This window comes from Pan troglodytes, chromosome 11 (genome assembly GCF_028858775.2).
Source record: "Pan troglodytes isolate AG18354 chromosome 11, NHGRI_mPanTro3-v2.0_pri, whole genome shotgun sequence".
Lineage (NCBI taxonomy): Eukaryota > Metazoa > Chordata > Mammalia > Primates > Hominidae > Pan > Pan troglodytes.
Genome location: NC_072409.2, coordinates 101669757 through 101692594, shown reverse-complemented (window position 1 = coordinate 101692594; position 22838 = coordinate 101669757). Strand labels below are relative to the sequence as shown.

At 37.8% G+C, this 22838-nt stretch overlaps 1 protein-coding gene and 1 pseudogene across 20 annotated transcripts in view; one reads left to right on the top strand and one right to left on the bottom strand.

Annotated features, from left to right (window-relative positions):
- Positions 1-22838, bottom strand: part of NFIB (nuclear factor I B) — a 240025-nt gene that overhangs the window by 112660 nt on the left and 104527 nt on the right. The gene's annotated exons all lie outside the window — the stretch shown is intronic.
- On the top strand, positions 9560-10483 carry LOC107976608 (large ribosomal subunit protein eL8-like; annotated as a pseudogene).

The following is a 22838-nucleotide window of genomic DNA, read 5'->3' as shown; positions in this document are numbered from 1 at the left end:
ACTATTTGAAACTTAAACTTTCATTCTAAGTTACAGTCAAAAAAGAAAAAAGACAATAAGTGGAAATAAAAATTATCCCATTTCTTCCAATGTACTGTATATGTATATGCTATGATTTAAGAATTATGCCATAGGAATAGATAATTCAATTAAAGCCAAGATAAAACAAATGAGATACATTATACTAAGCAGATAGCAAATTATGATATAATTTGGCTGAGAAATAGGTTGAAACAGGCACTATCTTAGAAATGGGATGACGGCAAAGAACTAAGCTCCACCTTCAATGTATTTGAAGGTCTGTTTGGAGCCAATTTACACAAAATATCCACTTACCAATGTCACAGAAGATAGAACAAAATAACACTGAGATAACGTATTAGGAAATTATTTTTTAATATTGGAGGTGCACTCTACCACCTCAATCCAGCCCACATTCTCTCCCTCTCTCTCTCTCACAAAAGAGAAAGAGATCCTGTAAGCTTCTCCACAATGTTCTATACCTGACCCGGAAGGAAATCCTATTCTCCCAGGCTTGCTTAAGCCAGTAAGGGCCCCAGAGAATGCTAACTGGGGTGGTTATCTGCCCAAGAATTGAACTGAAACCATTAATTTACTTCATAGGACCAATCAACTGGCAAAAGAAGTTAAAAAAAAAAAAAGCAAAAAAAACTTTTGGTAGAACTGACCTACACAGAATTTAAACCGCCAGAGATGGCAAGGTTTGATGTTACAGCTTCCATCATCCATCTGCAAAGCTCTGTCACTACCTAATAAATGCACAATGCTTCTCTCTCCTGTGGTGCTTTTAGGAAATAATGCTTGTCATTTTCCATCTTATTGACAAAATATTGTATTTTTTAGAAAAATCCATATCTAAGGAATACTTTAATGAAATAAAGATGGGTTAAAACATCAAGCTAATTTTGTGAGCACATGAAACAGAGAAATAATCTCAAAGAAAATGATAAATTCTAATTTTTATTTGAAAGTATAAAGCACATATGAGACGACTTTTATTGTGTTGCCACTTCATTCTTATTTATTTAGGTTTCTTTATTCACTGTCGATATAAATGACTGCAGTGAAGCCAGGATTGCAGACCAAATTTGAATTTGGAAGTTTGGTTACAGCAATCTGGATCCCAAAGCCAAAGCTTCCTCCTCACATTAGACTCCCATTCAAAGCTATCACGGTGTTTTCAAAGTGACAACACTGTTCAACTTTCTTTTCACAGAGCAGGAATCTTTTATGGCATTAAGGGTATGTGTGTCACACCATGAAAAACACAATGACATTGCAAACATAGAGAAAGGAATCTAGTAAGGGCATTGGGAAGAAAAAGGGGGTGGGGAATTTAAGAAAATGTTTTTTAAACTTTTTTTTTGCAAAAGAAAATGCATAATAATAAAATAATAACTGAAAGTTCCCTATTAATATCATCCAGCAATTATTAAAAATAGAATAAATTAGCTGATATGATCCAATCACCTGGTAGGGAACAGCATGTGTCTCCTTAGTCCATTGGCAGTGCTAATGGTGCTCCTAAATGATGGATAGTTTTTTCTATGTTCACTCTGGTTGAACTTAATTTTCCGTTCACCTGTTTACCTGGATTAGTTTTCAGCTTAACATTCATTAAGCATCAAGACATAACAAGAGGTGCAGTGATGATGAGATAAAAGTCTCAAGGCCATTACTCCTCCCATGAGGCACTCAGGGAGGATCTATAAGTGAAAGATAGCTTCACTTACTTGGGTTAAAGTGAAAAAATATGAACCCACTCTAGAACTTTGAAAATCAAAGAGAGCTTTAAAAAGCCGTGTGTTTATGTTTTGCCTAATTTTTCACTTTTTCTCATTAGAAGGCAAGGTCTGACTAAATGTGGGTTATTTCTGATATCTCAGCTTCTAGTTTGCGGAAGGGGGTTCCTGTTTAAGGGAGGGAATGCTGCCACCCCCTACTCTCCCCAGCAGCAGCACACTGGACACCTGAGAAGCCAAAAGCGCTACACCAAAATATACCACGTTTAATCACAAATCAAACAACAGTAATTAGGAGCATCAAGTTAATTGTGTCTACTCCCCACAGAATGTGTCCTCCAAGCCTCCTTGAAATCAGGTTGAAAGATTAGTAGTAATTTTACTCCCAATTCTCTTATTCTAACTTAAAAAAAAAAAAAAAAAAAAACAGAGCCTAAGTTCATCACTCTTACCCTCAGAACTATGGAGTCTACAAGTAAAACCTTAAAAAGAAAAATCAGACTACTTAATGAAGTGTTTTCTTAGGCCGTTTATGTAATCAGAGTAACTTTGATCATTGGCTTCTTAATCTGTTCAAAATTTGTTGTCAAATCTTATGGAATTCCTTTAAATCCAGAATTATAAATGTTATTTTCCATTTGTCTTTTATTATTAAGACAACTTGGCAGTTTGAATCCAATCAATCAAGAATGTGTAAAATCCATTCCATATATATTGGTACAATTAGATACTGACAATAAGGCTCTTTCTTACCTTCCATTTGTACTAAATATGATAAAGATAGCAAGAATACCTTAGCTATTTTCGAGGCATTTTCATCTACATTACTTTGCAATCCCGAAATAGGTTGTGCTTTATTCTGATCCTTTACAATTACCAGAAAGGAATGCAGAGCTTGATAACTTGCAGAGTAATAGAAAAACCTTGATTTTTCATTGCATTTCCCCTTCTGACTTTCTTAGGATCTGAGGGACAACACTTAACCTTTCTCAGTCTCACTCTCCTGTCTCAAACAAGCTATAATAAAACTTTATTCCAGTCCACTGGGGTATTAGAACGATGAATCTGATAGGATGTCCCTAACACACTTTGATCTCTATAGGGAAAGTTGCTATAAAAATAAAGACACTGTTGTTATTCTTCTAATTGAGTTATTTGCAAATGGATCTTCTTGATGGAGCCCAGCCCTCAGATATAGAAAAGAAAATTCTGTCAGTCCTCTAGGGTACAATTGCCTTGTGGCAATTATACCCATAACCACATTTCCTTATTACTATTATAAAAGACTGTGGAGTTCAAGGGGAGGCAAAAAGGGAGCTTAAGAAAAAATATGCTGTTTATTTTCAACAGAAGATGCTGAAGTTGCAAATTTGGAACTCAAGGCTATAGGTAAACTTGGACAGAACATGTGTTCCAAATTAGTGTGGTGTTTCTTAGCTGTGTCAGAAAGTCAGAGGTGTCCCTGAGGCTGCAGCGTTTTAGCAAATTTTGGAAATAACTTAGGGAAAAAAAAGGTAAATTACAAAGTTAATCTGGTCCTCACTCTACGAATGCTACAAAACAATGACGAAAAGGTTCACGGCTACACCATTCTCACCAAGAAAGACAGCATATCTCGAGGTACAAAAGGCACAAAAGAAAATTAAACTGAGCTTAGGAAGAAAGTGCTATGGACAATTTTACATGAAAAGCCAAAAGGGAATGTTGGGGCTACGTTGAACTTTCCTGGAGTCTACAGACAGAATACACATTGCCCCCTATATTCATTACCAACAGCCATAAGAATTAGTAGGTGGCTCAGGTTTAGGCACTTTAAGAATTCCATATTCCTCAAATGGAATTTTTTCAAAGTAAATAATAAAAGCTTTGCTTTATGAAGTATTAGAGAAATGGGGTTTCCCTTCCATAACAGAAATCACTAGGCCCATCACACTGCTCGTCTCCAAGGAGCATGATTCACAGTGTGGGCTACGGGGAGGGAGCCTTCTGAAGTCGTTTCAGATGTTCACTATGGCATTCTACGTGTCATTAAAAAAGCCTTATAAATCATCCTAAAATTTAGAGTTTAAACCTGGAACAATTATTTGGATAAAGTTTCTTATATTAACAGGTTTTTAAAAGTTCAATTTTCAGAAAAGTGTTTGTTGTCAGTGGAGATCTGCATATAATCTAGATTCCAATTAAACACAGAGCTCCAAAAAGACCAATTAAAGGAGAAGTAGAACAGCTTGCCTTATCATGACAATAAATGCTACTTGCCTTATTGTCATTTCACAATCAGTGACATTCAGTCCACAAATTCTAGTGAGCATCAGATTCACTTGAGATGCTTGTTAGAAATTCAGATTCCTCGACCTCACCCGCAATGACTGGGACTCGTACAGCAATGCTGGGGCCAAGAAAGCGCTCTCAACAAGCACCCCAGGTAACTCCCGCACATTGTTCTCAGCCAGTGTACAAGGGACTTGGCTGCTGATGCTTGCTCACAGACACCAAACTGGAAAGCAAAAGGCAGTATGTGACTATAGAGTCCTGAAAACACAAACAAACAAAAATGCAGTCCTTAAGCCAAAACCAATCTCCACTTTTCTCCCTCTCCCTGCCATGTGATGCACCAGCTTTGGCCAAAAATCACATGTGTACAGTGAATCCTAAAAAGCAACTAAATCCAAATCCACATTGAACCATTCTGAACTCTATCACACTTCACAGAGCTTTAAATAGAATTCTACTCAAAACATCACACCCTGACTGGCCAAGGGATTCTTTGGGTTCTGTTGCTTTATCCAAGTGATCCAAAGTGACCCAGGTTCCATTCTGCATGTTCGCTTCTACAGCTTTTTCCAAGTCGAACACAGAAGGATTAAAAAGAAAACACAAATATTGGCATAGGTGACTTGAGGTTACTTGACCTTTCTGAAGGAAGATTTTTTGGCAATTGTGTTCTGGCAGCTCCCTGGAAGGCAAGGCCAGGACACAAAGAGGAAGACAGGAAGCCGGGAGCTGGCCATGTGTCCTTGGCAGGCAGTAGTGCGGCAGGGTGAACCACCTCATCCCTGCCAAACCAGAAACAGTGGGGAAAGCCCAGCTAATTGGCAACTCACAGCCGGCTACAGTGTACATCCTCGGCTTTAAATGCCTGATAAAGTTAAATGGCCTGCCAGACCCTAATCTACTTAAACAGGATCCTCCTTTACTTTCAAAAACTTAACTCACCCATTTGTGTTTCCTTAAGGAAGTGGTAAGGCAGCATCTTAGAATGTAAGAGCTGGAAAAATTAAAAACAAAACAGCAAAAAAAGTAAAGATGTGTTGGAGTCTTATTATGCTTATAGCCGTTTTACTTTGTGAAAGGGCCATGTATGTTTGTGCTTTTGGTTTTAGCTAATAAGACTTCCACTTGGTCATTTATTTTTATTTAAAAGAAATTCTCAAGTCAACATTGCAGACTGATTATGACTTCAGTTCATTTGGAGGATCCAGGATCCATTTTTTTTTTAATTTCACAAAACTCCTGAAGATATCCAAGGAGACTGCAGAGTTGCACCCAGTTTCCAGTCAGCTATTGTTTTTACTTACACATTAGTTGGCTCAATCATATTTGCTAAGGTATTTCTGTATGTACTAGCATAAAATCACCACTTTCTGAGTCTTTTACAGCTAAAATAGTGAATCACACAGGGAGAACAGGAGCAGAGGGGATTGTCCAAATAAACTGCTCCTTACTGCTGCTGCCAGCAGAGTGAATCCAGGGACCTGGAGCCTGGAGCATAATTTTGCCCCTAGGTCTGAAGTCTTGGTAAGAGCAATTTAAAGGGGTGTGCTCAGTAGTTGGGCATATTTCCTTCTATTTTCTGTGAAACTGTTCATGCCTTCTTCAAAACTCAAAGCAAAATTTCAAATTAGCTTCTCCTCCTTAAAATATAGTAGTCAATGGTGAAATCTGATGAAGAAAATGCAAATTTCCTCTCAGAACTGGTAGAAGAGAAAGATTACAATAAACATAATCCACTGTTTTCACCAGAAGTTTCTTAAAGTCTACAGAATATTCATCCTTTAAGCAACCCAGGACCCCAGAATCTGTTTCTGAGATAAGAAAATAAAAATCCTCATGCCCAACACTAGGTCTCAGGATCAGTAAGTCTAAGTGTGTGTTTCAGCTCCAAAATTACTATTTTTTTTTAAACACGACTTGACTTTCCCAGACTCTACTTAGTTGACTTTTCACACTAAGTATCCCTAGCTTTTGGAAATTCTCCTTCCCTTTTCCTTTAGGGCACCACTCCTTTCTTAGGTCCAATCCTCTATTTCTGAGGGCTGCTTTCCTGTCTTGATGGCTATCTCCTTCTCTTCTGTTGGTCCCTTATATGTTGGTGATCCCAAAGACGATCCATCCAACTTGGCCATCTTCTTGTCTTTGTACATTCCCCCTCAGCAAACTCAGCTAGGTCCATGTTTACAAATACTACCCGTTTTTTGAGAACTCCGTATCTCCATATCTAGCCCTAACCTCTTCTTTAACTGCAAAACTCCTCCTCATGTTGCTAGTGCACAACCTTTGTACACTCTTGCCTCCCTGCAACCAATCCATATCTCAATTAATGGCATTCACAGCCATTCAGTTTCCCAAGCTGAAAATGCTCATTCCAGAAACCCCATCTCCCTAAAGCTTCACATTCAGTTGTCAGCCCAGACTCTATCTTCCTTTCAAGCCTATTTCCCCATCTCCATCCCAACTGGTGCTAAGTCCTTTATTGAGCTTCACATTTTTACCTCACAATAGCCTCAGCCTCCTCAGGCCATTATGATTCACTCTTCACACTATAACCAGACTCCATCCTCTGCATAGCCACCAGGAATCACAACACTTCACTCCTTAAAACACCTTGGTGGCTTCCAATTGCTAGCTAGAATAATCTACAACCTCCTTAGTACAGCATTCAAGGTGCTCCATAACCTGGCCCCAGCCTAGCCTCACTCTCACAGAAACCATCACCCTTTACCCTCCCCCTCACACCCACACCCAATTTCCTAATATTCTTCTTAACAGTCCTAGAATATGCCGTGCAACTGCAGGTCTGTGCCCTTGCTCATAAGGTTTCTATGCCTGGAATGTCCCTTATTTGATGCAAGACAAACTCCTAACTCGTCTTTAAAAGCTCTTGAATTTCGTCTGTTACATCCTTCCTGAACCTTATTGCCCCATCTAATGAGACCACCTTCTGGGGCCCACATGGCCTTGCTCACACACGTTAGTGCAGGGCCCGACCAGTGCATTATAGTTGGTTGTTTATACATTACTTCTCTCCAAGATTGTGACCTCCTGTATCCCAACTTACCCTGAATAATTCTGGGAATCTATTTAAATGGCATACAAATTTATCTTGGATGTACTATCCATGAAGAAACTGAGACAAAGAGCATTAATTCCCAAAAGAAAGACAAAGTAATCTTAAAAAAAAAAGTCATAATGAGCTATCAATTTAAACAGGTAATTAACATTCAATATTCTGCTTGTGACAATATACAGATGATATTTATCCATTCGTTTATTTTTTTGAAAAGGACTGAACACCTACAGTGGTCCATGTATCATCCTTGGAACTTAGTCTACAACAGTCAATAAAAGATGATTTGTTCTTGTCTTCATGGAGCTTATGGTTTCATTTGCACAATGTTGACTTTCATTCACTTGCTAGCAGGTAAAATGTGCTCTCTATACAATTTACAAATAAGCAGAATCTGTAATCATTATATTTTGAAAATAAAATTGACACTTTCCACACACACACACACACACACACACACACAAAGATTTAGCAGTGGGACAAACTTTTTTGTTTAATTTTTGTTTATAGCAACTAAAACATGAGAGACTAAAAGCCACAGACTGCAAAAGCATTGTTTAGCTGTGATAAGCAGAATGTGTAAAGGTGGTATGATGACAAAACAGCTATTGCAGCATGAAATAATGAGACTATAAAATAATGAGACCACAGTTTTAAAATTCTCTGACTTCCATTATCTTTCAGAATAGATGAAAGGGGTCTATTGACTAGTTCGGGGGCTGAAGAGTCAAATACTATTTTAGGATGAAAATTACTTTGTGGTCACATCCCATTATAGAATATTGATGGAGCCACACTACATGAAAGTCTCAAAAGGAGTACTGAGAGAAGACATCGTTAAGAATTGGTTTTCTGCTACTCAAATCCATCCTCAAGAAAAAACAAAAGCTAATTTAAAAAAATCATAACCAAGGCAAAGTTTCTAAATGGAATGACATAAAAATATCGGTTGTACATTTTTTGTCTTTTAGAAAAACGACCCATATGTATAGTATTTTATATGGTTTTCTCTAACGTATCTGAGAAATGGGTAAGCAAATCTATGCAAAGAGATATCATGGATTGTGATGTCATATTTCTTATGAAAAAAATCACCTTCACAACGTCAATTAATACCAAATTTAGCTTTAAAACTCCATGACCTCTACCATTTTTTAGCTTAGCTGAAAACGATCTATTGACTAGCTTTGTGAGCTGAACAGTTGAATGCTACTTACATAGAAAATTATTTCTTTCACTCCATAAGAATAATTATCATGGCGATCACACAATTATTACAATTATATCTGTAAGAACTGTTATTGGGAATTTATCTCTGAAACAGTCTCATGCATTGCAGGGGACATTTATCTTTTTTAATGATCATCAACACGAGTGTCTTTTTGTAGCTATATAAGTGATTTTTACCTCTTTCTATTAATATCCTCTTGCATGCTTTAGAAGCCAAAGGAGACAGCCCCCACATTTTTTTTTTTCCTAAAGCAATTGTTTCAGTTAAGCCAGGCCCATGGCATCTTTTGAGACAGAAAGCTACCCTTTCCATTCACGGCAACATAACATTCACAATGTGCTTTCCTAAATGGATGGAAAACCCCTCAAAAAAGCCCCTCAAATCTGTGTTTCATAAACTGTACTCTTAGCAATAAAGTTTATTACAGACCTAAAGTATCTGCATAAACCCGGTTAATTGAAAAGTGGGTGGAGAAGGCTGCCAAATTAAATGTTTACATTAGCACAGCTGTATTGTAAAAACATTCTGCCCCCTGTGCTTTGTAATTATAAGATATTTCTGGACTGTGTATCTCTACAAAGTTTATCTCCACTGCCAAGAGTGTCTTGGCACGGAGCGACTGCAGTTTTTGGCAGCCAGGAGCTCTCCGCGCGGGCAGGATCTAAAATGGCTGCCAAGCGGCCTCCTGAAATGTCGCCGGCCTGGGCCCGCCTCACCAAGGGCAAAGGCCAACCCTGCTACCAAGGCAGGGTCTAAAGTCTGTCTCACAGGAAGTCAAAATGTGTATTTCCCTCATAAATAAGACTTGGTACCACAACTTTTGTGTTGTAGTAGTTAAAGCTGTTTGAAAAACTAACTACAAAGGAATATTGGAATACTACCAAATAGAAAATGGTGACAAGGGATCTTTTACGAAATTCTGCTGACCTCAACATTTCAGTCACACATAATGCCCGCAATATTTTCTGCTGATTAAAGAAACTCATTTAATTTGTGGGGAAAAAAAATGTTAAAAAAAACCTCAACAAATTCTGACCATATTAAAACATACTACAGAGAAGCACGAGCAAAGCCAACACTTTCCCATTTGCAATGGCATGATTTTGACATAAACTTATAATCTCTATCAAAGCATACGTGTATGAAAAATGAAAACAAAAAAATTAATTTGTTTTCTTCTCATCCTTTAACAGGCTATGTTTGTCTTACAACATTAAAATAACATTAACAAAAGAAAACCTTTTCATACCTTTCTATGGCACAGGCCTCAAAATTTGAGGAATTATCTCTCTTTTCCCGCCGTCCACCGCCCAAGACGTGGAAAGGAAAGAAGGCCAAGGGGAAGAAGGTGGCTCCGGCCCCTGCTGTCTTGAAGAAGCAGGAGGCCAAGAAAGTGGTCAACCCCCTGTTTGAGAAAAGGCCTAAGAATTTTGGCATTAGACAGGACATCCAGCCCAAAAGAGACCTCGCCCGCTTTGTGAAATGGCCCCGCTATAGCAGGTTGCAGTGGCAGAGAGTCATCCTCTATAAGCGACTGAAAATGCCTCCTGCGATTAACCAGTTCACCCAGGACCTGGACCGCCAAACAGCTACTCAGCTGCTTAAGCTGCCCCACAAGTACAGACCAAAGACAAAGCAAGAGAAGAAGCAGAGGCTGTTGGCCCAGGCGGAGAAGAAAGCACCGGCAAAGGGGACCTCCCCACTAAGAAGAACACCTGTCCTTCAAGCAGGAGTTAACACCATCACCACCTTGGTGTAGAATAAGAAAGCTCAGTTGGTGGTGATTGCACACAACATGGATCCCATCGAGCTGGTTGTCTTCCTGCCTGCCTTGTGTCGTAAAATGGGGGTCCCTTACTGCAATATCAAGGGGAAGACAAGACTGGGACATCCAGTCCACAGGAAGACCTGCACCACTGCTGCCTTCATACAGGTTAACTCAGAAGACAAAGGGGCTTTGGTTAAGCTGGTGGTAGCTATCAGAACCAATTGCAACGACAGAGCCAATGAGATCCGTCATCACTGGGGGGGGCAATGTCCTGGGTCCCAAGCCTGTGGCTCACATTGCCAAGCTCAAAAGGCAAAAGCTAAAGAACTTGCCACCAAACTGGGTTAAATGTACACTGTTGAGTTTTCTGTATATAAAAATAATACAAATTTTCCTTCAAAAAACATCTGAGGAATTAACTATGTCTGTGGCATGAAACTGAAAAAAACTGAGATCAGATACACAGTCTCTGTGAGTGAGTTCCAAGGGCTGACCAAAGGAACAAAAATTGGAAGGAAGGGAGGGGAGGGGGAAAAAAGAAGGGAGGAAGGAAGGGGGAAGGAAGGAGGGAGGGAGGAAAGGAAGGAAGGAAGGAAGGAAGGAAGGAAAGGGAGGAAATGAAGGGAGGGAAAGGAGGGTGAGAGGGAGGGAGGGAAGGAAGGAAGGGAGGGAGGGAGGGGAGGAAATGAAGGGAGGAAAAGGAGGAAATGAAAGGAAGGGAAGGGAAGGAAGGGAGAGAGGAAGGGAGGGAGGAAAGGAAGGAGAGGAGGGAGGGAAAGCAGGGAAAGCAGGGAAGGAAGGAAGGGAGGGAGAAAGGGAGGGAGGGAGGGAGGGAAAGCAGGGTGGGAGGGAGGGAAAGAAGAAAGGAAGGGGAATGAAAACGTGGGAGGGAGGAAATGATGGAGACACTGCATGGAACTAAAAATACATACTGATTTGTTCATAGTAGGAATATAAAAAACAAACACTTGAAGAATTAAAAATACTTCATAAGTACACCTTCATAAGTACGATATATACACAAGGTATATATTGTCTCTGTCCTTTTTTTCTCTGTTAAACTTAAATCCCAGCTAACAGGCTATGTTCACAGCAGCCAAATACTGCATAATGAGGTCAGTGGATTTTTCTTTGAGACTGTTCCGCAAGTTTAAGCTCAGGTTGAGAGACACATTAGGCCTGGTGTACTCCTGTAATCATCATTGGCAGTGATTACTGTTTGGTAATCTAAGCTTCAACTGAATCCAACATTCTTGCCTCTGCTGAAAGATAATTCAGAGGTGAAAGATGAATTCCATAATGCTGACACAAACTGGCGGTATTCATCATAGTGCTTATTCACTAAATGCCCATTCTAGCTTGAATTATATGTCCACACACTCAGCAGAGCCACACCAATATTGTTTACTTAATTTTTTTAAGTCTCCATTTTAGGAGAAGAAAATCTAATGTCTCTTTAATCGTATATTTTGAATAATGTCTATTCTCCAGTAGTCACCTGAAAAACACACACACACACACACACTTTTCCTGGACCTTTTTACAGCAGAATAATTTCTCAGCATTATTAATTATGTTTCTGCGTAAAAGACATTTAAGGACTTTTATCCTTTGTTTAATTAGTTATCAAAATAATCAGTCACACAGCTATTTAATAATGGGCCACTCTTAACAGACAGGTGAAACAGAGTGGTTGTGTTCAAAAAATATTTCTAGTTCACTAGTAACTTACTAACTCTCTCTCTCTTTTTTTTTTTTTCTTCTTTGAGATGGAATCTCACTCTGCCACTCAGGTGCAGTGGTATGATCTCGGCTCACTTGCAACCTCCGCCTCCCAAGGTTCAAACAATCCTCCCACCTCGGCCTCTTGAGTATCTAGGACCACAGATGCACCTAGCCAATTTTTTGTATTTTTGGTAGAGACAGGGTTTCACCATGCTGCCCAGGCTGGTCTCAAACTCCTGAGCTCAAGCAATCTTCCTGCCTCGGCCTCGCAAACTGCTGGGATTACAGGTGTGAGCCAAGCACCTGGCCCTTACTAACACTCTTAAAACTTGAGCTAATTTCTTTCCTTTCATGAGATTTTATGGTCTGACACTGCTGACTTATTACCTTTTCTTCCTTGAGAGTTTCCAAATACTAAAACAACAATCTGCTCAACAAACAGAAGAATTCAATAAATGTTGATTGACCATCTAGTACCTGCAAAGAGACCCTATGCTATTATATACAGAGTTATGAGATTCAGACAACATGCTTTACAAAAAAAAAAAAAAAAACCTAAGGGATGGTTTCAGATTTTGCCTGTGTCTTAGTTTCAGTCATGTTTGGTATATATTGCCAAGTAGCTATATTTTATATCCCCAACTAGAATACAAGTTTTTGGAGATCATACTCTATGTCTTACTGACTGCACAAGACAGTGCAATGCATATAAAATTGTCACCTACAAATGAAAGGATTCCAGTGAGGCTAAATGGTGATTAGCTGTGTAAAACCCCACTATTCCATACATTGTATGTGCTTACAATGTTAGCTTATCCTCCTCTTAGCAGCAAATATCTCCTAGGTGAACAGTAATAAAATAATAGTAAGGCTAACAGTCATTGAGTATTTGTTTACATGTCCAATACTGTTCTCAATATTACGGTATCCATAGATTTCGTCCTTGCGATAACACTAAGGGATGCTATTATTATTCCCATTTTCAGATGAGAAAACTTGCCTAAGGCTATCCAACTAATAACTGAAAAAGCCAGGAATTAAACCCAAGCCAAACTGACCCCAGAATCCAAACTAAATTACTGTCTTCCCAAATTAGAGGTGTCACCACTGGACAGAAAAAGAGATACAGTCCAGGTAGAGGTTGCACCTCTGCAATTACAGGGCTCCTTAGTCAATTTTTTCTAATTTTTGACACATACCTTCCCAATTTTCCTGGCAAAAGCCTCCCTTGAGTGGAGGCCACTGACTGTGGGGAGTTTATGTTGTGGTTTGGTAATGTGTACAAACTAGGAGGAGGATGAGACCAGAAAACCCCTTTTGCCCATAGCATGCCACAAATTGAGGACTAAGTCAGTGCATGCTGCTGACAGGCAAAGGGCCAGCTCGGCATGAGCAGCTCCGTGCAGGGACTGCATGTGACACCAGACACCATTTTCAAAGCCACTACCTTCCTCCTTCCCCACAAACCTCTTCATCTCCCACCAAAGTCCTGAAGCTTCACCACAGGATCAAGTAATCCCCCTCTAAGCCACATCTCGTAAATGAGAGTCTAATTTCTCCCACGTGTCATTTTTCACATGAATGTTACTACGGTCTTGGCTGTACTTAACCAGAGTTCAGGGTCTGATGGTTTATCTACAGAGACAACATGACCACAGAGAAGAGCCCGTTTCCATTGCCACCTGAAAGACAGATCCACCAACACAATGTTCACCGCTTTCTCACACAGGGCTAAATGAGACTCAAGGAAAGAGCCCAAGGTCAAACATTTCCTTGGTTGAATTTAGGTGGTGGGTTCCCATACAGAGCACAGCACCATCAGATTCACAAGGCCAAATGCCTCAGCATGATGACTTGAAAAGATGACAAGCTGCACACAATGTTCAAAATCTAAATTCAAAGGTCACTTCCCACTCCCTAAATAGTTTTATCCCCCAAAAGTCATTTTAGAATCATCTTTCCACTTTTATTCCATATTTGTAATCTGATTTTAATGACCTCAGGGTAGGCCATTTTTTTAAACTCCAGACAGGTTCTAATTCATCTATATAACAAAGCAATATGTGGTGTTAAAAAAAAGACTAAGAGAGTAAATCGATACGTGTTCAATGTAGTGGCAGTTTAGATTTTTTTTCTTTCAATTGGCAATCCTTCTGACATCAAGGTTAAATTGTCCTAAAAAAGAAAAAAATTACACCTCATTCCAAATTTGCTAATTCAAGAAGAACTGAATTATTCTCACGTCTACTTGTGGCAAAACAAGAAATTACTTTATGTCTCAAATGTGAGTATGAATTATGACTAAATTCATAAAAACAGACATGGCTTAAGTTTTTATTTTACTACTTTGAAGTTGTAATGTATTCATTTTCCTGGTATTTTTACTTAAAAGAGCTTTTTTTTTTTTCTTAAGGACTCTTCACAAGTACTTTTGATAGAGTGGTATAAAATTATCCTATTCCAATGACCATAATATGAAAATCATTTTGCCAAAAAACATCCTGGAAGTTTCCCTCATTTTAGGTACTTGGGATTATTCTCATAAACTGAGGACCATTCAACAATGTTTTGAAGATATATAGCATTCTATTCAGAGGACAAAGCATATATTCAAAAAATGCAAAAATATTCATCTTTTCTCAAACAACTCCAGTATTAAATTCATCTAGACCCACTGATTCACTCAATCTATTTTTTAAGTTTAGTTTACAATATGATATTATTTCTGCCCTCATCTCTTCCTTGCAACACCCCACCCATAAGCGAAAAGAAGAAACAGTCAGAGATGAAAGAACAACAAAAATGTACACAAAAATGAAATGTTTTCTGATAAGTAGCATGTCAGAGTAAACAAGTTATTTTTTTTCCACTATCACTTTCTTACATGATCTACAGCAAAATTATGTTGCCTCTGTCTTATGAATCATCAATACATCATAGCCCAGCCTTTTTCATATATAGTGGGAAAAATGCTGCAGATTATAACGACTGTTTTTGACATGGAGATATTTTTAATTCATTTTTATGACATGCTTATGTTCTTTTCATCACTGAATAATTGCTCGTTTCCAATACTAAGCTGGTATTTCTTTAAAGTTCATGTAATTGCACTACTGGTAACTTCAGGATTTGGAAGGAAAAGGATCACAATTGATAAGCAAATGCAATGACGAGCACTGACAAAGACTCAACATTTATTAGAAGGCAATTGCTAGAGAATGTGGCTTTAATTGTGCATACATATTTTTATTCATTAAGATGAATAACCAATAAAATCCCACACTATGGTGTCCCAGCCTCATAACACATTAATAAAGTTTCTTAAAGGTTTTGGCAGGGGGCCAGCACAGTCCATTAACTCTTTGCAAGTTGTAAAAAGAAGTAAAGTCATTTCAGTTTGTTTTGTGGTTATGAATGAAACAGCAGGCAGCCTGTATGGAAACGTCACTTTGGATATGGAATTGGTAATGGACGCTTTGCTGCGCAATCAGAACAGTGTGGGGAGAAGTTAATGCATCCTACCACAACCCAAGCCCAGACGCACTGAAAAGCTAATTTACTTAAAAGTGGAGGGAAAAGAGCAGAGGACTACAAGTTTGGAAGATCTATTTATTTTGCTAATAGGCTGTCACACTGCCTCTGGGTAAACTTGCCCACTGTGAAACCCAAAATTACAGAATACATTTTAAATGACTAGAACTGCTTTTCCTGATTATTTTTTTTTCCTAAAAAAAACCTGGTTGCTTAGGCATTCACTTGGTGAGGGCTGGATCATAAATTACAAAAATGCTTTTTATTTAATACAAGAAGCAAAATTCTATCCTTTATACTTTTTTGTTTTACATACTTGAATTAAGTCATATAAATAACTACAACAATTGGTAGCTATGTATTTGTCTCCGACTTTGCCTAACAATTTGAATTGAAGCGCTACACATCTCCCCAAAGCTTTACAATGCCATCTGTTCTCATTTTTCATGACACTACAAACATTTTCCTTTGGAAAAAGGATTCTGTATTTTGCTTCCTTTTTAGAATGAAAACTGGAAAACTTGAATGAAACTAAATATATAGAGAGGCATCCAAGTTGTACGTGTAAAGTAGTAAATGTAGAGGGTATTTAAAACATTTTTGTGGTTAAGATCTCTACCCTTTTCATCTGTTCCACTCTAGAGATAAAAGTTCTTTTTTACTTTAAGATTTTTGCAAAAAATAATTCAAAACTTTAAAAATAACGAAAAATGAACTTAAAAAGTAATTAAAACCCTTGAGTTTGAGAACACCAAAAAAAACAGAATTGCTTTACAAATTGTTTTTGGCACTTCACTTATGAAGAAAATACGCTAAAATGTAAGTATACATACACACATGTGCACACTCACACACACACACACCCACACCCCTCCATTAATCTAACCAAATATAAATAGCATCGTTAGTCAATTACTTCTGATTGTTAAAACCACAAATTGGTTACGATGATCTGTCACTTTATATGGCCAAATAATAAAACTTCAAGCAGAAGAGATGATTACTATAAGTACAATAGAAAACATCAGTCACTATTTTAATTTGTTTTGAATTTTTACTGGAAAAAAAAAAAGAAAGAAAATTTTTAACTTTCAAATGTAAACGTTCATCACTGAGTCCTAAAAAAACTTCCCATTTCAAATTTCATTTGTGTCAGTGTTAATATGTATCAAAATAGCTGCATCTCTTGTACACTGTGGATTTTCTGGGAAGTTACTCACCTTTGATTATAGGAAAGTAAAGGAAAGTCTAATTAATAGGTTGAAACTGTATTGAATTTCTGCTTCTCTATATACATGATCATTTTTGTCTCTGTTTGGACTGAAAGCCAGATACTCAACAATCATTCCCTAAAAATTTAAAGTATTAATTACATACATGTATTTGTACAATGTTAAGTATCACCGCAACCTGGAAAAACTTGGGGTAAAATTAAAATTTTTCATTTAAAAACAACAGTGCTCTTAGCTTAATCCTCCACAATATTGTATTCAAAAATAGTTTTTCTGTGTGATTAACAGTAATATTACCTGGGCTATTTTTAAAATCTAGAATTAGAATTCAATTTTAAAAACTGCACTCAAAAAACATCCTGGATTCAGATATGAATGGACCTGGGAAGTTTCTTAAAAGAAATACATTTTATCCTAGATCAATAGTAAGAAACAGCAAGGAAATGCACAGAAACAGGATATAGGGAATACATAAATTGGGTCTACACTGGTTAAGAAATAAAGTTAAATAAAATAATTCTACTCACTTTAAAATGACACTGTGCTGAAAAATAATGAAAATAGATAAAAGCTTTGACCACTCCCATTATCTACCTTAAAAAAATACTAGTATAGTTACTCAAGGCACGCAACTGGACAAACTGCAATTTGAATCCAGAAGACAGAATCCAGAGCCAGGGACAAAACAAGTCAAAGGAGTTGGTGACCAGGGCAATGGCTAGAAGTTTACCCGTTTATATCAGATTCTGTGCCATCCACCCTGCGGGGCCGTCTGAGGGTCTTCCTACATCCTGTGCTTCCCTAGCTGGTGGGCCCCTCCACGTCAGCCCTCTCGTGGACTCCAAAAGGAAATCAGAGTTGAACAGTATAGCATATTGTTATTAAAAGTGATTTGAGTTGTGACATGAATATTATACTTTCAATAAAGGAGGTATACACTTTAGAAAGCTCTTCAGCCTCTAGAAAGAATAGACATTTAAAAGATTAAAGCGTTTAAAGAATGATCTTTCCACTGACCAGAATACCCACATCAAAATAATGTACCACTGGGTTTTATTGGTAGCTGCAATTTAGCCCATATTAAATGGAATATGGCCTTAGTGTTAATGCAAATACGTTGCCATTTATCATAAAATAAGTGTCATCTCTAAAGGTAACTGGACATTCCTTAAAAATGAACCATTCTAACATGAAAGAGGCATAAATTAATAAATCCCTGAGAAAGCCTAGCCTATGGCTATAAGGAACATCTAACTGCTTAACTGGGCAACCAAAAGACTCATATAAATAATTAGAATACTTATTTCCAATTGATGAAAGCAAAACTACTCCAATTCACATTAAGGTTGATGAGTCACATAAACCACTCACTGACTTAATTTTACTTAGAAATTGCTCATGCACTTTTGTTGCTTTCCTGGAAGGTTATACAAATGATTATATACTCATTTAATTATTAAACTGAATGATCTCCTTAAGGGCAACATTAAACATACTAAAGTACAGTACACCATGTCACAATGTGCTTAAGTATCCCTACTAAAAATAAAAATTAAAACAAGGTTAGAAAACAACTAACAACTAGGTTAAATTCAATCCAAAATATAGATTTGGGAATTTCTAATAAAATTGTCCATATTGTTTGAATGGGTTCACCACTGAGCAATAGTGTGAATAATTAGATAATCATCTCAAAAGTTTATAATTCCTCTGGGAAAAAAAAACATGTTTAAAACTCTACACTTACTTACAATATTTCACATAATGTAATTAATAAATATTTGCTAGATGATTGGATTTAAGTTATATGATAAAAAATACTGCTCACACTTATAATGCTTTAAATGCTTTACAACTTACAAAACACTTTCACATAAGCCACCTTATGCTAACAACTGTGTTAGGTAGATATTACTATCCCCATTTCATAGATAAGGAAATTGAGGCTCACAGAGATTAAATGTTTCACCCAAGGTCACAGCCCTAGTAAATTCACTGCTTAGAGAATAATTAGCTTAAGTTAAGATAACAGCTACTTCCTGCTTCCCCATTCCAGTCTCAGAGACACACAAACACAATATGCATCACATATAAAATGTGATAAAACCAAAAATTATATATCAATCATGTTTATGCACTACATTATTTGCCTATTTCCATTCATATTTTTGTAAGCACTGTTTTTGAAAGGTAATATAGCATATAATTACACCTTTCTTTTTAAAATGCTATGATAATCTTCTCACTGCCTGGGAAGTTTCCACGGCAGAAAGACTGGGCACAGTCAGGTAACTGGTATTTCTTGATTACCATCCACCAGTAGGTTGATCTTTGGAAAGTTACTTATCTTTGGAAAGTCACCTATCCACCAGTAGGTTGATCTCTGGAAAGTTCCGCGGGCCCCCAGGTTCCTTGTTAGTCACATAAGGGATCTGTAATAAACACTTCTAAGTCAGGTCCACCATCCATTCTCCACAGCAGTGGTTCTTAAGCTTTAACATGCACAAGAATCACCCAGAGAGCTTGTCCTAACAGAGTTTCTGGCCCATCCTCAGAGATCTGATTTAATAGGTCCAGATAGGGCCCATGAATCTGCATTTCCCAGAAGCTCACAGGTGAGACCAGTGCTGCTGGTCATGGGACCAAACTTTGGGAACCACTGCTACACAGTAACATGGGAAACCGAAATACTTCAGAAAATGAAAGCCTGATGTAGCTTCTCTCCAGAAGCCTTCAGTGGTTTCCCCATAGCCCTTAGCATAAAGTCCAAAGTGCTAAATGAATAACAGTATGTGGACACCCAGGTCTCCACCCAGATGCATTGCTCAGGATCTCTTTCTGGGCCTTTCCTGATGCCGCAAGCTACTGGGCTGAGTTTTATGTCCCTCATCTGTGCTCTTAGGAAAATGTGTTCCCTGTGTCCTAAAACTGTAAGGAACTGTTATCACATGCTTCCTTGCCTCTGTTCTCAACATGCCAGAAGTGGCTTGTAAACATACCCCCAACTCCCACTGCTCCAAATTTAAGGGGGAAGAGTCCCCTCATTTCACCTCACATCATTTTACTTAAGAATCGATGCCACCTTCAGGCTATGCATCAGGTCTCATTTCCAATATTTCTAGCAGAGCCTTCCTCAACCCTTCTTTATTACTCCCCACTCTGCTCCCCAAATAGGCCACATCCTAGCCCCCCATTAATTCCCCTTCCTGAAGAAGCGACAGAGATAAGGAAAACCCAAAGAGAGAACCTGCACTTCTCTGAGCACATCCCTGAATGAGGCACCAACTTCCCCTTCCCCGCCAGCCTGCTCTTCTCCTCACAGGTCCTGGGCATGCTCAAGGATCTCAAAGCACACAGGGCCAGTGTCAGGAGCATGGACCCATGCAGTCACATAGAGCCCCACTTACGTGGTCCCCATGCTTGGCTTCATGCTCTTCTGTCACCATCTTGAAACTCTTAATTTTTGAACAAGAGGCCCACACATTAGGGAGCTGGTCCTGAAGGCAAATTATGGAACTGGATACATCTCAGCTCCTCAGCAAGCACACATTACCACATCCCATTTTCACCCACACTATCTCAGCAGCACAGCTCCCAGCAGCCTAACAGAAAAGTCACGCTTTCCTCTAAGAAACTGCCATACTTCCTTCCTTCAGAGTAAAACAAAATCATATTATGGATTGTATCATGCTTTTTACATAACTACCAGGAAACTTTTTAAACACATGATGCTAATTTAGCAGACAACATTTTTGAACTTCATGGTCTATACATTTGTACTGTTTCCCATATTTTGAGTCTCCGTTTCTATTTCCTTGGTCCTGACTCTCTTTTCCATTGGAAATTCATCATTTATTTTACTGAATATGAATATCCTGCTGAGAGCTGTTTATCCCACAATCCAGTACACACAGGAAGGAGGCACACACAGTGCAGAGAGCCATCCTATACAATTTGAATTTAAAGAGATCTGACTTCATAAAGTACGTGTATACACATGCATACCTATGCTTACATGCCCATTAAGAAAATGTGGAAACAAGAAATTTAGGCTTGGGAGCAAGGGCCAAAGGAGAAACAAGGAGAAGGAAGAGATTTACTTTTCATTTTTACCTGTATATAGTATTTAATTATTTTCTGTAAGTATATTACTTATAATTTTTCAAAGTAAATAGCTCAGTAAAATGATCTTCTGTCAAGCTCATTAATTGCGTGTTTAGCAGAGCAAGAAATGGAAAAATAATGGCTAAAGCAGCTTTTACGTAATCTCCAAAGACATCAACTTTCACATCAGTTTCTCATAGACTGTCTAGCGTATTGTAACCGAAGAAAAAGAGCAGGCATAAATACTCAGAACAATAAACTTGAAAAATGTAACCTCTGGTATACATTTAATGGTATTAAATGAAAAGCACTGAAAATGAAAACCTTAAACATCTGCATATACTAAAACTATGTTAAGAAGAAATGATTATTAAAAGTTAACTAATAAATAAGTAAAAGTTTGAGTATTTGGGGGTGAAAAATTGTCAGAAAGCAAATGTGTAAAAAGATATATGGTCCTGAAAATCCCCGCTTATTCTAAATTTAAAATGTACCTTGATTCTATTGCAAAGAAAGTTGAAAGTATGTCATCAAAAAGTCATTTAAAAAAACTACTACTTAAAAAGTGATCAGATAATTTATAAAGATTATTCTCAAGAAGTCAGATAAAGATAAAGATGCCCCATTTGTTAACAGTACTTTTTGCTCTTCTGGATAATGTACTGAAAATGAGTCTAGCTTCCTATGGTATGCATAACTTCCTCTGTAATACTCCAATTGTATTACCAAAAGCAAACATTACTTTTGTTATCAAAGCAAATTTAATAAAGAATTTTCAACTATCTTCCCCATTCACTTGCTTTGTAATTCAGATAAATGACTCAACATCTCCAAGCTTCTTTCATCATCTTGTAAAAGGCAAATAGCAATCTCTCCCAAGCAGCACTGTACTGAGAATCAACTGAATTGCTTTATGTAAATTCTCAGCATGATACCTTGTTCATGGGGGGTGTGCAATAAATAGGAGGTATAATCATCATCACTCTTGGTAATGACAATAAAGCTGGTATATTTTCAATTCTATTGCATACAGTAGAATTTAAATTTAGTCAAAAATAATGTTCAATATTAGGAAATAACAGACTTCATCTTCATAACAAAAGATAGGTTGGCAATGGGCTACCTTAGAAGCTACCTAACTGCCTGGTCACAATTTTTTCTTTGTGTACTTTCCTAAAATAAATTTAATGAATAACAAACTATATAAATAATTTTAACTGATAATCACGTGCAAAGAAATAAAATTTGGCACTCAGGCTGAGCTTATCCCACTGGAAAGGTGTGCATTAACATGGTGACATGTATTCGTTTTTCAGGTGACTTTGCTGGCCACTATTAAGTCTCTCTGTGGATGAAGTAGAAACTAAAAAAGGTCTGGTTTGAGAAAGGCCGGAAGCAGGAGGCAAGTGGGCTCTGCCAAGGTGCATCTGTATCCACAGGTAAGAAGGAAGGTTCTCCATTCTTTCTCTCTCTCTCTCTCTGTGTGTGTGTGTGTGTGTGTGTGTGTGTGTGTGTGTGTGTAGCATTGACAAGGGGGTAAGCCCCTACAAAAGAGAGTGAACCTCAGAAGAGAGATGCTGGAGAGACGCTGTGGCCTCCAAAGGACTCATGTCACCACAGTCACCATACCCAGGTCAGGTCTACCTAACAGCCACTTCAATTCCATCTTTCTCATGTGACACTCAAGGCTATGCTGACTTTGCCAAAATTGCTTTCAGCCAAATTTTCTAAAAGAAAGGAAAATAAGCATACTTTTCTGATGAAAACTGTTGTCGGACAGGACTGTAACTAAAGCCATTTCATACAGAATATCCTGGCCAATGTTTAGCACATGGTGCTTTACACTGAAAACTTTAAAAGCTAGAACAGCTATCCATATCCATCTTCTAAAATAATGTTGTAACAGCATTAGTAAATGGTGAATAATGTTTGAACAGTGTCTACTAGGAAGGACTTAATGAAATAAAGTGGAAGATATGTGAAATGACTAACATTTGAATTCATAAGGATGTTATGCCCCAAAACCTTATTTTTGGTATCAAGGTGGCCATTTTGATTAATTTCCTGATGATACTTAAGAAAGAATAACATTAATTTCTAAAGCTTCCAGATAATAACTTTTTCCCAGGTTACAGTT